Source organism: Onychomys torridus, chromosome 11 (assembly GCF_903995425.1).
Source record: "Onychomys torridus chromosome 11, mOncTor1.1, whole genome shotgun sequence".
In the NCBI taxonomy this organism is placed as follows: Eukaryota; Metazoa; Chordata; class Mammalia; order Rodentia; family Cricetidae; genus Onychomys; species Onychomys torridus.
Window position 1 is genome coordinate 65,597,541 of NC_050453.1, and position 23,544 is coordinate 65,621,084.

The 23,544-nt window shown below is 48.8% G+C and overlaps 1 pseudogene; it reads right to left on the minus strand.

The window, feature by feature from the left end:
* Nucleotides 1-23,544, minus strand: part of LOC118592900 — a 64,729-nt pseudogene that overhangs the window by 27,950 nt on the left and 13,235 nt on the right.

Sequence of the window (23,544 nt, forward strand, 5' to 3'; positions counted from 1 at the left end):
CAGCCACAGTACCCAATGCTCGGTGGAAAAGTCTTGGATTGGAAGCCCTTGGTATAGGTCATCTTCATCACTGTTGTCTGTTCCCTGATTTTCTGGGACAGCTCCTATGTGTGCAGGTCCCCAGGGCTTCTCAGAGAATCTTCTTCAATCCCTCTCTATTTTTTGTTTTTAAGACAGGGTCCCTTGGTGGCCTGGAGCTTGCTGATTCTGTTAGATTAGCTGGCCAGCGAGCCCAGGGCTCTGCCTGTCTCCACCCTCCCAACACTGTGGTTATAGACAGGCCCTGCAATGCCTGGCTTTTTACATGGGTTCTGGGGATCACTATCTAGACAGATGCACCTGCTGTGGGGACACAAGGATGTCAGCAGCCCCGGGGCTTAGAAAAGTTTCTTACAAAAACCTAAATTAAAGAATTTCCCACTTATCTTACATGTCCACCCTGAGGCCTGTAGGCTGCATGAAGCCCTACGCAAAATCTGAAACTTAAGACATTAAGAGTTGTTTTTTAAGATGGTGTGTGAATGCATATGAATGCATGTATTTATGTGTAAAAAGCTGGTGACAATGGTGTATGTTTGTAATCCCAGTACTGGGGAGATAGACACAGGTGGACAGGTCATCCATCCATCCATCCATCCATCCATCCATCCATCCATCCATTCTTCCATCATCTGTTTCTGTCTATATCTATCTATCTATCTATCTATCTATCTATCTATCTATCTATCTATCTATCATCTATTAAACAACTCACAATCCAGACTACCAAGGAGCTCACAATCCAATAGATAATGCACACTCATGCATGCACACACTTATACTCAGCATACATGTATAATCCCTTATGTGCATGTGTATAATACTCCCTGAGAGAAGCATGTGCCCCACAGGGAGGGGCTGGAGGCACATTGCTCAGTCAGCCAAGTAGTTGGCAGGCAGGATGTCATGGGTATAGTGGTGCATGCCTGTAATCCCAGCCCTTGGGAGGTGGAAGCAGGCAGATCAGAAGGTCAAGTCATTCTTGGCTACCTAGCAAGTGTGGGGACAGCCTAGACTACATGAGACCCTCTCTCAAAAACGAAACAAACAAACAAACAAAAACTAACAAACCAGAAATGGTCAGGACACAGGGCATACCCATGACATCTCAGGGGACCTGGAAGAGGTGAGCTGAGGGAAACTGAATCATCACATTAGTTGTGCCATAGGGGAAGAACTTTCTTCTCCGGGCAGTTCTGAGTATCGGGTGTCCAGAACACTTGGGTCCCCAGAAGCCTTTACAAATGAGGTCTGTGTTGCTAAAGCATCTACCTTTGCCCAGAGTCAGGCTGTCTATCATTGCCCATTCTGCAGTAGCCATCAAGGAAAGCACGTGGAAACAAAGCTTCCAAGAAGTTCGGTAATCAGCTCAAAACCACACAGTGTCCTGTCTTTATTTTCCAGGACCAGGCTCTTTCCAGCTCCCACTCAGCCTTCTCTTCTAGATGCTTCCCCATGGGAAACCCCATGCCCAGCCTCATGGGCCCAGGTGAGTGGTGTCTTACACCATGATTCCCTCTGCCAGTTGGCCAGACAGTCCAGCTGAGAATTAGGTTATTAAGTCTTTGGGCAAACACAGGGGCAGAAGTCCAACCTGCTCTTATTTCCTTCTGGTAAAATGCAGTCCTAGGAGTTCCAGTACGTTCTGAGAGTTCCCGACTCTCTGAAGAGTAAACAGGCACAGGTGACTGGGGGCAAGTCTCTTCCCTACGGCCACCACTGCCTGCTGCCTGTTCCTGCCGCAGCCTCGCCACAACTGCAGAGCTGCTCTTGGAGGGTGCTCTGTCCTGAGTCAAGCCGGTGGGAGGGCAAGTAAGCAAGACCCTGCTCACTGGACTCACGGGCCAGCCAGCCTAGCAGAATCAGTGAGCTCCAGGCCAGTGAGGGACCCTGCTCCTGTGAGAAACCCTGCTCAGAAAACAAGGGGCAGTGTCACAAGTGCACACATACCCCCCCACACACACACATAGGCACGTATACACTCTAGCACACATGTGCACCTATACATGCATGTACATACTCTCATACATACAGAAAGAGTCAGAGTCAGTTTTTTTTTTTAGTGGGTTGCAGGGATTGAACTCAGATCATCAGGCTTGGCCACAAGCACCCTTTACTTGCTGAGCCATCAAGCTGGCTCAAGATACCATGCTTTAAACTCTTGCTACCCAAGGTCTGTTCCAGAGACCCACAGCATCCACACCTCCTGGGAACTCATTGCAAAGGTTCGACCTTGGCCGCATGCTCTGAATCTGTGTCTACAGTTCAGTGAAGGTACAGTTCATTGAACTGGCTTAACTTGAAGTTAGAGAAACACTAGTTGGAACTAAAGTTTTTGGCTAGACCTACCTGAACTGTGTGATGGCCTGGAAGGTGCGGTCAGCCTGCCTTCTCTATTGATTTTAGAGTGCCCTCGGGCTGTGGCTTTTGGATAATAAGAGAGCCTCCCTCCTCCTGATCTTGCCTGTGTGTGTGTTGGGGTGAGGGCCCCAGCTCTGTGTGAAGACAGATCTGGGAGACTGGAAGTATCCAGCCTGGGTGTGACTTCAGTGTGAGTGTTTGAAGGTGTGAGTTTGTGGAGAGCCCAGTCAAACTGAGCCCATGGGAGAGCTCACTTATCTATGAACACCCACGTGTAGGGAAATGGGAGGGAGATGAAGCTGGGGCTGGGGCCTATGGAAAAACCCAGGAGAACTCCTACCAGCTCTGCGCTCTGAGTTGTGGGCCTGGGTCCTATGAAGGGTGGGAAGACGTGGGAAGACCTGTGGTGAGGATGGAGGCCATGAGACCAAGGAGCCGGGTCTCTAGGGAGAAGGTGGAGGATCGAGACAGAGCCATGCTCTAGAGCAAGTCAGTGTGTCCCCACTGTCATTGCTGCCCTGCCTCGTGGCCCCCTCAACTAATTTCTCCACACCTGATGGCCATAAGGCAATCCAGTTGGGGTTCATAGAACCATAGGAAGCCAGAGGTCGACACTGTTTTCCAGCCACTGACGGCTACGCCGTGACATCCTTTCTGTCTGGAAGGCAGAAGAGAGGAAGGCAGCAGTCAAGGACGTGACGTGTGGCCGGGGACCTCTGGGGGCTGAGTATGGCTGCTTGCTTCCTTGGATAGCTATTTCAATTTCCTTTCGTTGGATAAACACTCCCAGGATGCTAGCCGGAAAAGCACCGTGAACTGGGTGGGGCAGCCAGTCAACACCCATGGAGACCTGTGAGTAGGTTTTCAGTTTTTTTGGTTTTGGTTTTGGTTTTGCTTTTGCTTTTGGTTTTTCAAGACAGGGTTTCTCTATGTAACTTTGAGCCTTTTCTGGAACTCGCTTTGGAGACCAGGCTGGCCTCGAACTCGCAGAGATCCGCCTGCCTCTGCCTCCCCAGTGCTGGGATTAAAGGCGTGCACCACCACCGCCCAGCAGTGAATAGATTTTAAAGTGTGAGGAATAGCAAGAAAGTCGGGACAGAAAGGGAATTGCTGTGTGACCTTGGGCAACTCTCCCAACCTTTCTGTGCTTTGAGGTTCTCCTTTCTGTGATCTGAGGATCAGGACTTATCAGGGGCCTTGTACATAGAAGAGAGGTCCCTGGCACAGGCCCAGCAGAGGTACTGCCCCTGCTCCTGCTACTCCAACTGTGTCACTCACTGGGACTCAGCTCCTTTGTGCACAGCCCCAGCATCCCTCTGCCTGCCATTCCCATCGCTGAGAGCACCTCCCTCCAGCCTGGCAGTGAGCTCCTGGAGCCTGTGAGGAGAGAGCCCGGGAGCCTGCAGCCGTCCACCACACAGCCCTAGCTCCTTGAGTCCACCCAAAGGCTGAAGCCAGGAAGTGCTGAGGGCTGGCAAAGACCAGGTCCCGTAGAGCACAGGACAGTCACGATGCTGATGATGCTGACGCACGGGGTGACACAAGAGGTGCTTTATTCCCATCCACAGGCACCGCTGCAGGTGACTACTGGAGCCTGACGGTCAGGGGCATTCATCCCTGTGGACTGGGCAGATGCCAAAAGGAATGTGCGGAGGCTGCAGGCCCATCAACACCCAGCATTTTCCTCCTCCTTCCTCCTCCTCTCTCCCTCCCTTCCCTCCCTCCCCCCTCTTCTCACCTTTCTCCTTCCTTCCTCCCTCTCCCCTTTCTTCTTTCCTTGGTCTCATGTAGCCCAAGCTAGCTCGGAACTCCATGTATAGTTGAGGATGACCGGCATTCCTGATCCTCCTGCCTTTGCTTCCTGAGTACCGGGATTACAGCTGGGTGCCATTGCACCCAGATTTATTTATTTACTTTTTAAAGATTTTATGTACTTGAATTTTATGTCCATGTGTGTTTTGCCTGCATGTATGTATGTGAACTGCATGGGTTTAATGCATGTGGAGGCTAGACAAGGGCACAGAGATCTGGAACTGGAGTTACAGATGGTTGTGTGTTACCATGTGGGTTCGGCCTGGGTCCTCTACAAGGTCAGCAAGCGCTCTTAACCACTGAGCTAGCTCTCCAGCCCTGCACCTGGATTTTCCTTAGGTAGGTTCTGGGCATTCAAACTCAGATCTCACACCTGCATGGCAAACACATGACCAACTACACTAGCCTCCAAGCCCTAGCAACCGCTTGCTGTTGTCTTGATAGCCTGACAAAATGGACTGTAAGAGTTCTGCTTTCCCTGCCTGTAACACTGGGAATCAGATAGTTTGCGTTTGGAAAAGTCTCTCAAAAGCTCTCGTGTTGAAAATTTGGACCCTGATTGGTACTATCGGAAGGTAGTGGAACCTGAAGAATTGGGACCTAGAGGGAGCCCTTCTGGTCACTGGGGATGTGCCTTTCTGGGAGCCTTGGTCGCCTCCTCGTCCTTTCTTTCGCTGTGTGTCTGTGAGCTGAGCAGTTGTGCTGGGGTGCATGCTCCTGCCGTGGGTGCTATCTTGGCTTTGGCCTGAAGTCATGGGCTCCCTCACAGGCCAAGGCCTCTGGAAAGTGTGAGCCACAGTGAGCCTTCTCTTCCCTAGCTGATTGCATTTGCTTTAGTCACACACAACTGGTTAACACGGGGACAGGAAGACCTAGCCAGAGACTGGGTGTGACTGACATGGAAGATAAGTGCCGTATACTTTCGCTTGTTTGTGGCTCCTCGATTTTACACAGATACATAAACCGTGCATGCACACACGACACAAAAAAATCAGAAGTCAAAGTTTGAGGGTGTAAAACATTTAGGGGGTCAGAGTGAACTAACAGGGGAGCAGAGGGATCACTAGTGACTTCTGCAATGGCTCTTCACTGAGGGCCAAAGACAGGGGCCGGAGACGGTATGGTTGAAGCAGGTACCTCATTTCAAGGTGTGTCATGACACAGGAGAGACGCGAGCAATGGCAAGCAAGCGCAGGTGGGTAGAGAGACCTTTCTCCAAAGTCCCTAGAGCAGCTGCAGTCTGACATGCAGGACCTTGGTTGTGGTCTTGACTTCTGGGACGTAAGGGCTGCCGTGGATACTGAGTCCTCTAGAGGAACATCCTTTAGCCACTCCCCAGCCTCATCCAGTTCATAGACCCAACCCTACAAGCCAGCTCTCCTGTTGTCCCTCTTTGCTTGTGACATAGATCCTGCCTGTGCCCTAAGACGACACAGTCTTTCCTCATTTCATTTAGAATTATTTGATGTATCTTCTGAAATGCCAGCTTGCTGACTTGCTTAGTTTCTGTCTACATATTTTTCGTTTGAAAAGAAATCTGTGTGTGTATATGTTTGTGTGTGGTGTGTGTGTTCATATGTATGAGGATGGCTTGTGTGTATATTCATGTTGTGAGTGTGGGTGTGTACATGTCATGGCATCTGAATGGAGCTAGATGAACAACTTTGGATATTGGTCCTCACCTTCCACCTTCTGAGAGATGAAGGGTTTTTTTTGTTGTTGTTGTGGTTTGCCACACTGCCAATGCCAAGCTAGTGGACCAATGAGCTCCCGGGGATTTCGAGTTTGCTCTGGGATGACAGGTGCCATTGAGCTATTTTGCCAGCCCTGTGTGTATATATTTTCCAAGGGGAAATAGTGCTTTTTCAGTGTTGGTCTGTTGTAGAAGTCAAGAACTTGAAAGCTTCTAGTTTTTCTAATTGTGAGCTTTCTGTTGTGCAAGATGTCAAGGACTGTTGGGGAATGTTGTTTTAAGGTTGTTCTTAAAACAATGTACTTAAAATGTACTGTTGTTCATGTTGTGTTTGTTTAACTCTGTGATGTTACTTTACTTTGCCTGTGTAAAACACCTAATGGTCTAATAAAGAACTGAACAGCCTATAGTGAAGCAGGAGAAAGGATAGGTGGGGCTGGCAGAGAGAGTATATAGAAGGAGAATCCTACCAGATATTGGCAAAGTTTGGCAGTGGCCTTTTTTTTTTTTTCTTCCTTCCTTTTCATCCAGTTTGAACAGTATACTGACAGCAATTGAGGCAAGGGCAGTTTCTTTGCCCAAATGGCTAGTTTTTCAAGAAAAGAAAAAACATAAAGAAAGCAAACTCCATAGGGAGTTTTTCCAATGTCCATGATCTTCTTTGAAGTAGATTGATGCTGCCAGAAGCAGAGATGTCTCACTGTCATGAAAAGCCTTAGGTTATTAAACATATTAAATGCCATATTCTGTAAGTCTTTTAAGTGTTTGAAGACTATCTATCTATCCATTTATCTATCTATCTAAATATATCTGTGTATGATCTTGAAAACATACCTAATATGACTATAAATTTCACTATTACAGATGACTATTAATCTGTATTTCTTAATTATACATTACATTTTTAAATGTTACATAAACACAATACCCCAAATAAGAGTAGAAACGTACACGTAGTATAGTAAAAATAACTTTAAATTTGTTTCAATAAACCAAAATCCATACCAGTATATTTTGAGATTAATAGCTGTTTTTCAGATTAAAATAGATTCAACAATCTACCCTTTTATCCTATCATTTCTATATCCTCCCTTTTGTTTTTTACAGAACAAGATCTCTGAATATAATCTCCTTTGTTCAGCTTTTTTGCCCTGACCATTATCAATAACAACTTGTAACCAAACCCCCTTAAGTGATTTAAAAACAAACCAACCATAACCAATATTTTGGAAATGTGGGCATTGTTCTCTAGACTACTTCCTGTTGTCTAGGGGTGCTGGTGTCTTTGGGGGAAACTTGAGAAAATCAGGTTAATTGTTAGGTCCTGGCTGGAGTAGTTTGTGAGGCTGGATCATCTCAGCCAACAGCCTTGAAGCTGTTCTGGATGCAGAATTCTGAGGAGATTGTAACAGAGGCATTTTGAGATGCTGGATCACCTGGGCCATCTGTTTTCATTAGTGTTGGGTCCCCTTGTTCTGAAAATACATAAGCTTTTAATAGTAATAAACATTACAAGTATGGAATATGTGGTACACACAAGTCAGTTAAAGATGATTGGGGTTTTTTGTTTTATGTTTGAGCAGGTGAAATATACATCACGTGTCTTGTAGTTATAGGTTTATTCTTTTATGTTTGTAAGTCAGGATATTCAGAGGGGTCTTCCTCAATCAAATCTGATCCATATCCACCTGGAATGAATCCACCGCCTCTCATTTCCTGTGGAAATAAAAGCATAACCTCTTCCCCAAAGTAACATATCCTTTGACTTCCATTTTGAAGTCAAGACATTTTAAAAATATAAAGGTTGGTTTAATCCAGCATTTTTCACAATCCAATGTGTCTTAGCAGCTGTCATTCATTCATTAGCAATCAGAAAATCTAAAGACAATACAGTAACTTACAGAACCTAGACTCTGTGTATTTCCCATCTTTACATGGCTTATTATATTTTTTAACTCTCTTCCTTTTTTAAGGACTTTATTTTATTATTTTAAAATTATGTTTCTTTTTTATGACTGTCTATATCTTCTCTTTTTTCTCCCAAGCCTATGTATATTTTTAAACACATTGTAACCACATGTGCGCACACACACACACACACACACACACACACACACACACACCACACCACACCATCACAGTTTTAGAAAGGAACACTAGACATGTCCCCAGCAGATGAGTGGATTTCACATCACCCTGATCTAGTGATCTGTTCATGTGTCTTCTTGGACTTTTGGGAGAACACAAAAAGATGCTTCCTGTCCTTAACTCATCTGCCTGCCCGGTTTCAGGACACACCTGTATCCAGACTGATGGAAACCTAGCTGTGAGGCCAGCTGGATCCCCTCTTGGAAGTGTTCTGAAAGGGAAGGGGACCACTCATCACTGCTGTACTACACATCTGTTCTCCAGCACCACCTCAAACTCACGGGGCTCCTGGCCTTTCCCCAGCACCTCCTAATGCTAACCCGCTAGTTGAGCAGGAGAGGGCTGGTGACATCCCTTGATTGATGATTAAGGAAACTGGAACTCCTGGACTAGAATGTCTGCCAGTGACTTTTAAAGCAGGGACTGGGACATGATTTTGGTGACTCCAAGCTCAACTCCAAATCAGAAGTGTGGAGGGGCCTTTCTTCCTCTACAGGCCTCCCTGTTGGCTCCCAATGGTTCTGTCCTCGGGCTGAGAGGGTCCGAGACTGGTTCGCTGTCGAAGATGACAAGAGGCTACTTTTTCTGGTGGGACCCAGGGCCTGCACGGCCCTGCCATGCTGGGTGCCTCTCTTCTGATACATCTGCCTCGATGGCTCTCTGCACAGGAAGGCTGATGCTCTCATTGATTTTACTTTCTCAGTCTGCATGCTGAATGCTAGTGACTGACCGGAGAGATCTGAACTCACATGGAGGGGAGGTTGAAAGTCTCACCTTTCTCTGAGCTCTGGACCTGGTTTAATGGCCTCCTGAGCTATGGAGTAGCTCCGTCAGTAAAGCACTTGTTTGCATGAAAAGCTGAACTCCACCCCAAAAAACCATGTTAGTATCTCACACAGTCTGTCTATCTACTCACACATGTTTAAAGTACGTTTTGTTTGTGCAGACCTATTTCTACATGGTTTAATGGATTCACATTTTTAAAATAAATGATCATAATAAACTGTTAAAACAAACAAACAAAAATAATGCTGAGTCCAGTGGTTCAGGCCTGTAATGCCAGCCGAGAAGGGAGGGCCCATGGGTTAGCTGGTCAGCCAAGCCTGGCCAACTTAGCACATCCCAGTGTGGTGGGAAACTGTCTCAAGAAAAGATAAAGGTGGACAGAACTTGAGAAATGGCACCAGAGGCTATTTTCTGGACACCACATCCACATGTGAATACACACATATACTCACACACAAAAATGAAAGGGAGGGAGAGAGGGAGGAAAGAAGGAAGGAAGGAAGGAAGGAAGGAAGGAAGGAAGGAAGGAGGGAAGGAGGGAAGGAAGGAAGGAAGGATATCCTCTCTTGCTTCCTGCTTGGAAAACAGTGGAGGGTTACATGGGCAGTTTATAGAGCAAGGCCTGAGTCCAAGTCTGCGAAGGGGATGAAGGTTAGGAGGTGGCAGTGAGAATGCCCAGATGCCCGGCTTTTTAAGTCTAATGTAGCTCTGAAGGGGGTGCCCAGCCTTGGTATCTGCACCATCAACTAAGTGCTGATGGGTCTCCTGAAACGGGAGGTTGTCTCTTGCCTTCAACACATGGAAAACTGGAAAAACTTGGAGGTGGGCGGAACTAAATATCGTCGGTCCTGGGAATCTTGACTCTTCCATCAGTTCTGGGAGGGAGGCCAATGGTGTCTGCTGTTGGGGAGGGGAGGGTTCCTGTGGGCAGCTGGGGACCCTGAGCTGGAAAACAAGTTCAGAGGAGCAGCTGGGGACGATGGGGGTGTGCCCTTGTTGATCGGAGATCAGACAGAACCGGCAGGAGGGAGGCACCCAGCCACGGGAGGGAAGGATGAGACCACGCAAGAGGGCGTGGAGAAGGGAGCCACTGCCCCTGCCCCACGGCTGCAAGTGTGGGGACAGCGTGGGTAGCAGCGCGTAGAACCGGGAATGGCCAGCCTTGGGAGGGAGCCCAGCAGCACGTGGACCGAACCGGCCAGGCTTCTGTGACCTCAAGGGGCTTGGAAGGACTACTTGGGCGGTTTGAGGGCCGCCTCGTCTGAACACCCCACCGCAGAAAGACCACTCGGGGTGACGGAGCCGATGGAGGGGCCCGTCGCCTTTGGGGGCCCTCCGTGACTCAGCGTGTGTGTGTTCCACCCGCCCCTCCAGCGCTGTGAGCCATCTTCCCCGTGAAGGCATCCCTAGCAGCGAATTCGATCCACATGCCGTTTGATTCCTTTGCCCTGAACTCATCGCTTGCCCCCTGTGGAGCTCTCCGAGACCCCGCAGGGCTCACAGGCCTTTTACGAGCTCACTCGCAGCCCCGCTCTCCCTGTTATGCGGAAGGAAAGGAAGTTGTTTCCCGGAGCCTAAACAGACCCTGGCTCTGAGAGGCTGCCGTGGTGAATTTTAAGTTGGCAGGGATCCTCTGGACCCAAACCCCTCAGCGTTCTCTTCCAGCCCCTGGGGTGCAGTTCCGCAGTCCTGGTTTGCGTTCTGAGACCACAGGCCACCGGGTAGTGGAAAGGGATCTGGGGCTAGCCTTGGCTCTGTCACAGGCAGAGTGAGGTTGGTGATGGGAGGAAAGGGCTCACCTGGGCTCGCTGCCTCCATCACGTTATATATATCTCAGCCTGGCTTGTTTCCTCTGGACCAAGGCACTTGCTTCCTCGTCCCTAGCAACCCTGTAGACACTTAAGATTTCTGGTAGGGGACAGGGGAGACGGTTCACAGAGCAAAGTGTTGCTCTACGTATCCCCGGCACACACACACACACACACACACACACACACACACACACACACGCACGCACCTGTACTTCCAGCACCTAGAAGACAGAGAGACAGGAGGATCTCTGGTGCCTGAGAGCCAGCCAGTCTCTTTAAATTGACAAACTCCAGATTTAATGAGAGACTTTGCCTCAAAAATATAAGATGAGACTGAGTGACGTGGCTCAGTCAGTAAAGTGCCTGCCCTACAAGCATGGGGACCAGAGTTCGGATCCCCAGCACCCCTGTAAGTCAGCTGTGATCTAGGCATGGTGGTGCACACCTTTAATCCCAGCACTCTGGAGGCAAAGACAAGTGGATCCCTGTGAGTTCAAGGCCAGCCTCATCTACATAGTAAGTTCCAGACCAGGCAGGGCTACACAGTAAGACCTAGTCCCACTCCCCTCACAGAGTCAGTCGTGGAAGCTTTAACTCAGTGCTGGTGATGACTGTGATATTGATTCCTGGGCCTTGCTGGTCCAGCTGACCAGTGAGCTCCAGGCTTAATGAGGTGAGAAACCCTGTCTCAGAAAATAAGGTGGAGGGCTGGAGAGATGTCTCACAGGAAACAAGCACTGTCACTAAGCTGACAGCCTGAATTTGATCCCCGGGACCCACATAGTGAAGGAGAGACCCTACTACTGAAAGCTTCTTCTACCCCCTACACACAATAAATATGCAAAAAGTAGGAACTGATGTTTAAAAAATTACCAAAGGGGGCTAGAGAGATAGCTCAGCAGTTACGAGCATTGGCTGCTCTTCCTGAGGGTCTGGGCTTCAATTACCAGAGCCCACATGATGACTCACAACCTTCTGTAAATCCAATTTCAGGAGACATCTGCTGGCCGCTGTGGGTACTGCACACATGTGGTGCATAGACATTAATGTGGGCAAAACACTCCCCCACATGAAAATGTTAAACTGTCTCCCCCCCGCCCAACAAAAATCCCATAATGTTTGAAGTAAGTCTACAATTTTGTGTTGGGCTGCATTCACGGCTATCCTGGGTCATATATGCAGCAGATCAGACATGCTCATATATGAACTGTGCCATAGTATGTTATGTGTAAACTATTTTTGTAGAATCCCTCTGGCTCCACGGAGGGCCTGAGCTGGGACAGGGATAAACATCGGATGCTGGCATTACAACTTGTGATTAAAGACTTGTTTAGTTCCAAGATGGTATTAGAAACGCTTGCTGTAGTGACCTCAAGGCTTGCAGAAGGGGGTCAAGCCCCAGGCCAGCTTCAGCCCTGTCTCCTACCCATGTGAACACCAATTGGGAAGCAAGAGACGAAGCAGGGCCTGTTCTCACCAGTTCATGTAGAAACCCAGGCCGTGGGTGCTCACCAGGAAGCCAGAGAGGCTCACAGGCAGCAGTACCTGACCGAGTGTCTGGTGGCCATTCTATTTCTGGGACTAGCTGGCCAGAGTCTTGCTTTACTTTTGATGAAAGAAATTGTGGGCAGCTCTTCCAGGCACCAGTGACCCCCTGCCTCTGCCAGTATAAATATACCATCTCAAAGCAACCACAGGATTGTGCCATGTCAAACAGCACATTGGCAGCTGAGCTCACAGTGGACTTTTGCAGCCAGGGGCCTCAGCCAGCTTTGGAGGTAGTTTAGGGGACATGCAGGCAGCTGGGAATTGAGTCATACTACCATGGACCACCTGCATGGATGATCCCCATTTATTGCTGGGTTTCCTAATCCTCAGGGGTGCCGTGGAGTAGACAGTGGGACAACTTGGGAGTGACAGTGAATGCTCCTTGTCACCTTGTCAGGATCTAGAATTACACAGGGAACACACTCTGGGCGTGTCCATGAGAGTGTTTCTAGGTTGAGTTAAGTGAGGTGCTGTCTCAACTGTGGGCAGCATCATTCCATGCACTGGGGTTCAATAAAGAGGACAAAGTGAGCTGAGCACCAGCATTCATCTCTCTCTGTTCCCTGTCTGCTGATGTGACGTGACCAGCAGCCTCAACGTTCCTGCTGCCGAACTTCCCAGACAGGGTAGACTGTATCCCCTTGAACTGTGAGTGAGAATCAGCCTGTCCTGGCTAAGTTTCTATTGCTGGGATGAAGACCATGAACAAAAGTGACTCTGAAGGTAGAGGGTTTATTTCCCCTCGCAGGTTGCAGTCCACCATGAAGGGAAGTGACGACAGGAACTCAAGGCAGGAACCCGGAAGCAGATGGCATGGAGAAATGCTGCCTACTGGATCGCTCAGCCTATATCAATCATGAATTCGGAGAACGCCTCAGTTTTTCCATTGAGATTCCCTCTTCTTGGATGTGTTTATGTTTGTGTCAAGCTGACAAAACCCAGTCACCCACACCTTCCTCCCCGAAGCTGCTCTGTTGGGTGTTTAACGGCAGTGATAGGAAATGTAAATCACGGTAAGAGCCTGGGAGGATCCTAACCTCAGGCCCAGCCTTCACCCACAGCTTCACTCAGACAGCTCTGGCTTTCTCATCTGTCAGGTGGGCATAAAATCCCGGGTTGGGGTTAGGGAGATGGCACAGTAAGTGAGTGCCATACGTGAACATGTGTGGCCTAGGTACACACAGCTTGTTTGTGTGTGTGTGTGTGTGTGTGTGTGTGTGTGTGTGTGTGTATACATGGTTTACATATGGTGTGTTATGTGTACATGTGTATTATATGTGTGTAATTCATATGAATTATGAAGTGTATTAAGTGTGAATGTATGTAATTTGTGTGTATGCTGTTATTCCATATTTTGTGCATGTGTGGTTGTATAGTGTGTGTTGTATGTATATATGTGTTGTATATATGTGGGTATGTATTTAGCTTGTATGTATGGTGGAATGTGCTACATGTCTACATGTATTCATGTGTGTTCTTTGTATGTGTGCTGTATATATGAATATTGAGTAGAGTATGCATTGTATGTAAATGGGTCTCATGTGATCTGTGTTCTATGCACCTGTGTGCTATGTGTATGCATATGTGTACATTGTGTGTACTATACTCTATAATGCATATGCTGTGTGTGTATGTATGTATGTATGTATGTTTAATCTGTGTAGTATGTGTTCTATGGATCCATTTGAAGTGTGAATGTGCAATTTGTGTATGGTCTGTGCAGTGTGTGTTCAGTGTACACAGGTACTGAGTGCATATGTAGTTTGTGTGCACACGTGTGGTCTGGTGGACTGTGATAAAGGGCCCTTGACAGGCATAGCCTGCGGGTATGGGGAGTCCTTTGTATTGTCCTAAGCCTTCCTGCTCTGCCCTTGGCCCCTCCCCACTCTTCCCTGCTCACCTTCCTACACACCACAGCCAGCAGTTCAAGCCTTGCGCTACCCAGTCTTCCCCTTCACCTCTCACTTGGGCTCTGGGCTCTCCTGGTATAGGAATAGTTCAGCTCAACCTCGGGCCTGGCAACAGGGCATTGGTGACGCCTCTACCTGGCTGGCCCTCCGTCATGGAGTCCCAAGTGGAAGGTGTCATGGGGGCCTTGGCAGGCCTTTTCTGGCTCCTATTGCTGGTGGCTGTAGAGCATTTGTCCCTCACAAAATGCACAGCAGCTGGTGACTGGCACTCTGTTTCGTGGTGGCTTAGTTACAGTTTCTATTGTTGTGATCAAACGCCATGACCAAAGGCAACTTGGGGAGGAAAGGGTTTATTTCAGCTTATAATTTCACATCACAGCCCAACACCAAAAGCAGATACAGCAGGAACTCAGGGCTGGATCCTGGAGGCAGGAACTGATACAGAGGCCATGGAGGAGCACTGCTTACTGGTTTGCTCCCCACAGCTTGCTCGGCTGGCTTTCTTATAGCTCCCAGGGCCACCAGGTCGGGGGTGGCACCACCCACAGAGAGCTATGCCCTCTCATATCCATTATCAATCACAGAAATGCCCACAGGCTCACCCACAAGTTAGTCTTTTGGGGGTGTTTTCTCAATTGAGGTTCCCTCTTCCCAAATGATGCTAGCTTGTGTCGAGTTGCCATAAAACCGGCCAGCACACATGACTTCCTCCAGAAGGTAGGCCAAAGCATGTACTTGGCCTTCCGCTTGGAGCAGATTCACCACCACTGTGGGACAGAGAGGAGGGAGAACAGGAGATGGAGGGCATCCAGTCAGGCGGTTCTGGGGAAGGAGTCTGCTCCTGAGGTCACAGGTGCCATTTGGTCATGAGGACAGCCTGTACTCAGCCCCACATATTGTTGGGGTTGTCTGATGGGCTTGCTCCCGTCTCCTGACCTTCTCTCCCGGTCACGGCAAGTGGTCAGTTACGTGTCTCTGTCCTGGAATTCTTTCAGTCCCTGATGCTCTTTTGTGGACTCAGGTCAAGTGAGCTGGCCTCACTGGATAGTCCCCTAGACCTGCTGTTTATGGTGGCAGCTGACTGCAGGTAGCACACATTGTGAGTGTGACACTGCCTAACACTGCTTCCAGTCCATCACAGAGATATTTCACATGGGCTCTGGGCTGTCCCATTTACAGACCTGCTGCTGTCAGAGCCTGGCTACCCTGCCCTGAAGAGCTGCTCTAGCATAAAAGGCACTTTGAGCTGGAAAGACCACGGACTCCCATTCTGTTTCTCTAGTGACTTGAAAGAAATGTCCCCCAGAGTCTCTGCCATTTTGGATACTTGGCCACTAATTGGTGGCACTGCTTGGTCAGAGTTGGGAGGTGTGGCCTTGCTAGAGGAAGTGTCACTGGGGGTGGGCTTTGAGGTGTCAAACCTTGAAGCATTCTCCGTTTCCTCTCTGTTGCATGCTTGCAGTTCAAGATGTTACCCAAAAGTTGTCTTCTGACCAACATGTGGCATGGCTTGGCTTGTGTGTGCCCAGCCCCAGCCCTCTGCAGGTGATCCAGTCCACCCCTGTTACAGTTCTATGTCTTCTAGGCCAGTGTCTTTTCTTCTTTACCTGGGCCCCTGAGAATGTAATCATCTGCTGTTCCCACGCCAGGACCCCTGTGCTGCCCTGGCGTGCACAGGCTCAGAACAGCAAGTCCTGGGCCTTGCAACCAGTGGACCTAAGCAGATGTAAGGAAGCCTGAGTTGCTGTGCACTCTGGGGTGGGAGTGGGTCTCACATGGATGCGGTGCTGTGCAATGGGAGAGTGGGAGGGGCCTGCCCAAAACCACAGAGGGGCTGGGGCAGAAAGGCTGTGGCCAGGACCATGGTGTTCACTGCAGGCTTTGCAGGTGTGGAGGGGACAGAGACCTGCCACCTTCAGCAGCTTGGGTAGTTCCCCTAACCTGTCAAGGCCTCAATTCAGGCCAAACGGAAATTCCAGGCTTTGAAGCTGAATTTGAGGATTATCCAGCACGATGATGCAGAATTGGAGCCCTTTAAAATATATATACTTAGAAAGAGGGCCTGGCCAGATGGCTCAGTGGGTAAAGGCTCTTGTGGCACAAGCCTGAAGACCTGAGTTTGATCCCTTGAAATCACATAAAGGTGAAGGAGGTGAGAGTGAGCTCAAAGACCTCTGACCTCTACATGCACCCGCCATGTCATGTACATACACAATAACAATAAACAATCCTCAACTTAGAAACGTTCAGAAAGAAAGGCATTCAAGAAAATAGTGAGATGTACCTACGAGTGTGTTTACGGGTTCCTCCAGGGCGAGTTACAGTGACGTGCGCCAGCATTAGCCGTAGGTACTTATTTTGGTGATTTTCAAGTGGATGTGAATGCTTCCTTTGGTAAGTGAGGCTGAGTGCTTCTAGAGATGCCTTGAATGAAGTTATAATATGATAAACAAGTAAGCAAACAAACACACAAACAAACACAGAAGCCACTGGAGCTGCTTCGGGGTTGGGACGTCCTTTTCTTATAAATGAGGGGATGCCTAGACAATGGCGGATTCGTGGCTGGGAAGGGAGAAAGCTTATTAACCAGCTAACTGTGCTGGAGTTCTTGCTTGCTGCTGGCTAGAGGGTCTTCAGCCAAACTCCAGGGGAGCAGCCCTTTCCCCCTTTCATGTCCCCAAGAAGGTTCCCTGTATCCTGCTTCAGCCTGGCCTCCACTCCTGCTGGAGGGTCGTTGTGGGCCACAGGTAATCAAATCCTCCCTTGGCCAGAAGGGCTGCGACCTGAGAATCATTCCAGTGCCCAGCCTTGCAGTTCAGTTCACTGTGGCTGTGCGTCCGGGTTCTAAGCAAACAGCAGGGACCAACATTGCAACCCTCCCGGCCCCTATCCCTCCACGCACACCCTTTAGGCTGCATACTTTCCAACCCAGGCTCCCTAAATCTAGAGGATCAGAGGAGATGCCAGAGGGGAAGGGTAGGGAAGAGGACCACTGCCCCATTTGGAACTTCCACTCTAGACAATGGAACCTTTGGTAAACTTAAACAAGAAAAAAGTTTCCAGACTGTACTCTCCACAGAGCTGAGCTTGGGCCTGGATGACTGGTCATCTCTGAGATACCAGCAGATTCCTCAACTGTGTGTCAGCGCTAAGACCTGGCTGACTACCTGGAGCAGTGGCCACAGAGCAGCATGGTTGTCTGCATGGGCCGCTGAGCCTGTGCTTAGGGCACAGGCAGGGCACTGGAGGTGAGGCCTCCAGCCCCAGCCTATGAGCATGTTCTAACTGCTACTGTGACCCAGGTGTGTGATCCATGTTGTAGGGGGAACCCATGAGGCTCAGACAGCCCCGCCTCTGGGGAAATTGCAGAGAACCCCAAATGCTACTTAGAGATTGAAGTCACTGAAAGTCGAAGCTGGGAGCCTTCAGGGACAAGTTCTGGGGATCCCCCTCAAAAGGAGAGGCCTGAGACTTGCTGTGGGGAAGTAATCAGGGAGTGCTTCCCGGAAGAGATGGTAAAAACATCCCCTCTAAGACATGAACATTACATTGTAACAGTAGCTGGGCAGATGAAGTTCAGTGTTCCCCCTGGGGGAAGCAGCTTCTGAGAGTGAGCAGTGCCGGCTACCTGGTGGCAGCTTGAAGGCCTGGCCACTTTTAGACACCCTTGGGTGCTGGCCTCAGCTGTCACATGGGTCTCAGTCCAAGCACAATCTACTGCCTGTCCTTCTGGGTCTGTCCTGCCTGGTCTCCTTGCTGCCTGTCTCTGTCTGTCTGTCTGTCTGTCTCTGAGTCTTTCTCTGCATGTTTTGCCTCCAAAAGCCCCAAGAGAAGCATTTGTTTGGCTGATAGCCCCTGGTCTGTGGGTCATGGTCCCTAGCCAGGCTACCAACAGCTGCCAGGGGTCAAAGCTCAGAGTATGTCCCATGAGCTGTGGCTGGAGCAGAGGGATACACAAAGGAGGGGCCCTTGGCAGAGTCTTCTCTAAAACCTCCAAGCCCTTCCATTGCAGGGAGCTTTAGGGGTACAGGCCCTCTGGCACCACAGGTCAAAGACCAGAGATGTGGGCAGCCATTCCCAAAGCTGTCCTCAGAGTTTGTCCCCGGACCTCCCAGGACCCAGTCAATGGCTTTGTTATCCTTGACAATGAGTCCCATCTCTGGTACCAGACGGGGAGCCTGGGGCTACGGCAGCTTGGTGTGCACCAAACTGGACAGCCTCTTGGGCCAAAGATTGTGTTCTTTCTTTCTTTTGTTCTTTCCAGGGAAATCTAATTTTAAAACAACAACAACAACCAAAAAAAAAAAAATGTTTTCTAAACAACAGGACACGCACTAGCACAGACAAATATTTGATGGGAAAGCAGTCCTTTGAGCCATTCAAGGTTTGTTTTCTAAGAGACAGGACAAAGTGTCGTGCCCAGCTGTCCTGAGCATGTGGTGGCCACCGCCACCCTCTGTTCCTTTGAGCTTGGAAATCTGGCCTGAGGTGTCCATTGGAACGCCGTCACGAGTGCCACATACTTTCCAATCTGGAGGGTGGGGTGGTGGCAAGAGCTTCCTTTAAATGGGAAGAACCAAAATATCTCTGTGAGTAAGCGTTGGCAGCCTCGGATGTTTCCACGCACCGGTGTCTCCACACACGGAGTGGCTGGCAGAGCAAAATGGCAGTGTCTAGGCCAGGGGGGACAGGAACACAGTGGAGAGGACACAAGGCTAGGTGGAACCCAAATGCGTGTGTGTGTGTGTGTGTGTGTGTGTGTGTGTGTGTGTGATGTAGTTTTGTGTGTATGGTATTTTGTTTTGCTTGTAAATGGGTTCTCATTTTGAATGCAGCCCTGCCCTGTCTAGAACTCTGCCTACAACAGATTGACCTCGAACTCACAGAGATCCATCTGCCTCTGCCTCCTGAGTGCTGGGATTAAATGCGTGCGCCACCACACCTAGCTGATGATTAGTTCTTGTTGTCAACTTGACAAAATCTAGAGTCACCTGAAAATCAGGAACCTCAGTTGAGGAATTGCCCAGCTCAGATTGGCCACAGGCCAATGGGTCTGAAAGTGATTATCTGGATCAGCACCTCTCAACCTTCCTAATGCTGTGACTCTTCAATACCCCGGGGCCATCACATTATTTTTGTTGCTGCTTTGTAACTGTAAATTATAACTGTAAATTGTTTTGCTACTGTTATGAACTGTAATGTAAATATTTGTGTTTTCTGATGGTCTTAGGCTGCCCAAGGAGTCCCCACTCACAGGTTGAGAGTCACTGGTCTAGACATATGATTGATGTGAGAGGGACTGCCCCTAGGCAGGCGGGCTGGGCCTGCATAAGAAAGCCAGCAGAGCAAGCCAGAGAATGAGCCCGAAGCTGTGTTCTTCATGGTTTCTGCCCTGACTTCCCACAATGGTGGGTTGTGACCCAGAAGTATAAGCCAAACAAGCCTTTGCTCCCCAAGGTGTTTCCATCAGAAAGTCCTTCTCAGCACCAGAAAGGAAGCTGGGATTGTGTGTGTGTGTGTGTGAATGCCTGTTATATGTGCATGTATGTGTGGGGGTGTATATATGTATATGTATATGCATATGCATATGTATGTGTGGATGTGTATATGTGTATGCAAGTATATATGCTGGTGTGTATGCATGCATAAACATACTGTACATGTGTATGTGTGGGTGTATGTATGTGTACATGTGTGCATGTGGCTATGTGGGTGTGGGGGCATACTATGTAGAAGCATAGTATAGAAGTGTGCAGGTGAGTATATGTGTGTAAGTATAGTGTATATCTGTGCATGTGTATATGGTCTCCTTTTAAGATTGCTCACTACAGGTTCTAGGATTTTTGTCTCTCATACAAACTTCGATGTGCATGATGTGCCAGGCAACGACATCATGACAGCCCCTTGGATGCAATTCAAATAAACCAAAATAGGGGGCAGCTGTCATCTGAGAATCCATCAAATACCAGAAAACCAGGAAAGTGGCTGGGCGCCATCTTGAGAAGCGTGTACTACACCGTCACAGTTTCCTATGTCCCTCTCTGGCTGGAAGGCTGGGCCCAGAGAGAAGCAGTCTGGTACCCAAACACAAGCTCGCAAGCATGTCCAACCTGCTGCTGTGGGCCACATGCATCCAGGACAGCTATGAAGGCAGCCCAATACAAAATACTAAGCTTACTTAAAACATGTGTGTGTGTGTGTGTGTGTGTGTGTGTGTGTGTGTGTATGTGTGTGTGTACATGCATGTGTGTAGGAGAGAAAGAGATATGCGTTTGATTCCGTGGTTCTTTGGTGTGAAGTTTGTGGGAAAGGATATCCTATCTTAATGTTAAAAGGTTGGGGCGTACTTGAGTGGAGCCTGTTGGCTGGGGACCTTAAGTGACTTTCCAAAGTCTCTGGTTCCTTGTCTGTGAAACAGAGGGCTATTTTAAGACCAAGTGGAAAACATAAAGGAAACACAAATGCATACATGTATGAGAAACTGTTGGGGCCACAGAGATGGCTCAGTCAGAAAAGTGTTTGCCTTGCAAGCATGAGGACCTGAGTTCGGATCTCCAGCACCTACATAAAGAGCCAGGCAGGGGCTGGGAAGTGGCTTAGCATGTAAAAGCATCAACTACGAAGGCCTGGCAAGCTGAGTAACTGGTTGATCCAGTACCGGAACCAACCTAAAAAGCTCCAAGTGATGACCTAGAGCTGGGATCCCAGCGCTCCTACCGCGAGATGGGAGGTGGAGACACGGGACTTAGACACACGTGCGCGTGCACCAGCGAGCCTGGAGACCACCTCCCAGCTGCAGGAACGTCAAGAGAGTGGAGTGGAGAAGCAGCTCCTGGAAGTGTTCCTCAGAGCTCCACCTGCATGTGATGGCATCCTCGTGCCCGTACTCACACGTATCTGTATACATACAAAAACACAAAGTGAGGTGTGGCAGCATGCCTTTGTAACCCCAACACTGGAGCCAAGGAAGGAGCAGAGACATGGGGATCCTTGACGCCAGCCCAGAAAAGCTGATGAGTTTCAAGTTCAGTCAGAAACCTTGTCTCAAACATACATACATACATACATGCATGCATGCATGCATACATACATACAGTATATATACAGCATACATATACCACGCATACATGCACCATACAGCATACATACATCACGCATACATGCACCATACATCATGCATACATACATCATACATATATCATGCATGCATACATACATCGTATATACAGCATACATACACCAAACATACATCATGCATACATATATCATACATACATCACACATACACCATGCATACATATATCATACATACATACATACACACACACATACACACACATACATACATACATACATACATACATACATACATACATACATACATACATGCATGCATACAGAGAGAGAGAGATGGGGGCTGGAGGGATGGCTCATTGGTTAAGAGCAAGTACTGCTTTTGCAGAGGACCAAGTTTAGCCCTCAGTACCACAGTGTGCACCTCACAGCTGCCTGTAACTTCAGCCCCAAAGTGTATCTGATGCCCTCTTCTGGCCATTTTGGGTACTACACTCTCACCCACAAACCCCCTCCACCACCATTACACACACTTATTGAAAATAAAAAATAAGATCTTTTAGAAAAAAAATGGAAGGAAGATAGAAAAACAATGGAGGAATGGCATCCAGTGTCAACCTCTGACCTCCACATGCACACATACTCACGTACATGCCCTTCTGCATGGCCATGTACACCATACCACACCACACAGGGGCGGGGTACGGGGGGGGGGCACAGAGGGAGAGAGAAAGAGAGAGGGAGAGAGAGAGAGAGAGAGAGAGAGAGAGAGAGAGAGAGAGAGAGAGAGAGAGAGAGAGATGCCCTTGAGAGGCTCTAAGACAAAGACATGAAGGCAGCTAGGGCTGTAGGCCTGGCCCTGGCCTTACCCCTTCCTCAGTGACCTTAGAGTCTATGTAGCTAGGAAGGAAGCTGTTAGGTGTGAGGGTAGAGTGAGTCAATGATGTCCTGATGGAGAGCATTCTTCAGGAAAGAGCCACTAGTCCTGCAGCCCTGGTGTCGGCCGCTCCTTTCTCTGGATGTCTGAGCAGACAGAGTGTCCCTGGCCTCTGATCCCCACGTCAGTGGTCAAAGGTGTGGACCTCATGGCTACACACCCCTGCCGTGGCACCCACACTCTGGCTTCTTCCCATGGTTCCCAGTCTCCCTATAACCTTTCTACTCCCCAGTGCATCAACCCATAAGCTCAAAGACCAAGATCTGGGGCAGAATAAAGACAAAACAGGAAGGCTGTCAGACCTTACAACCAGCAGCCATGAGGAGGCAGTAAAACAAATGAAAGCCTAGGGTGCTGGCCAGGTGGGGTGGCGTACTTGTCTAATCCCAGCACCAGGGCAGCAGAAGCAAGTGTTCTGTGAGTTCGAGGCCAGCCTGGTCTACAAAAGAGAGTTCCAGGACAGCCAGGGCTACACAGAGAAACCCTGTCTCAAAAAAAAAAAAAAAAAAAAAAAAAAAAAAAAAAAAAAAAAAACGGAAAAAAGGAAAACCCAGGGTAGATTCCAAGTCTGAAATGAAAACTCAGGATGGCAAACGGTGGGACAGAGACCTAGGTACCACCTAGGGCAAGTTTATCACCTCCCTGCGCCTCACTGCTGGGTTCGGGAACCAGCCATGATGGATGTGCTACGGCAACCGTCTCCTAGAGGGCGGTCAGCGCTCTCTACCCAGCACCGGCTCATGTTTTATCCCACAGTCTCTCTCCAGCTAGCTTCTCCCCCAACTAACCAGTCCCCAGTTAGCTTGACACCCATGTGAGGGTCTACATCTATCTATACGATGGCGTCATGTATAGATGAGACCCTGGGATGGGGAGTGCAGAGGTCTCCATGAGAAGAAGAAAGACCTGTCCTTGTCTCTCAGGAGAGGAGCAGAAATCACTGAGGTAGAAACAGGACCACTGGGTATTAAACAGCCAAGTTTCAGCCTAGTCACGTTGACAAAGTCTTGATGGTATCAAGTAAGGAATCAGTCAACATTCACTTGATAAGGTTGGCCCTGGTACATGCCTTTTCCCTGCCCTGAGTGGCTACAGACATACTCTTAACTACACAATAATCTGCCTCACTGCATTCTGAGGCCAGGAAGAGAAGAGGACTGATTCTACCCTTTGTTTATCTCATCATGAACCTACATTATAGCTCCAGAAGGTCCACAGTGCAAAACTCCAGGCTCCTCTGTCTCTGCCTAACACAAAGCCCAGATATAATACCCTTTAATACTCTTTGTGTGTGTGTGTGTGTGTGTGTGTGTGTGTGTGTGTGTGTGTGTGTGTGGTGAACTTTATTCAAGGGAGTAGGGCTCCCTAAGCCCCTCCCCTTCTTCTGGGGGTCTGGGATGAAAACTGAGGGACATGCTCAGGTGT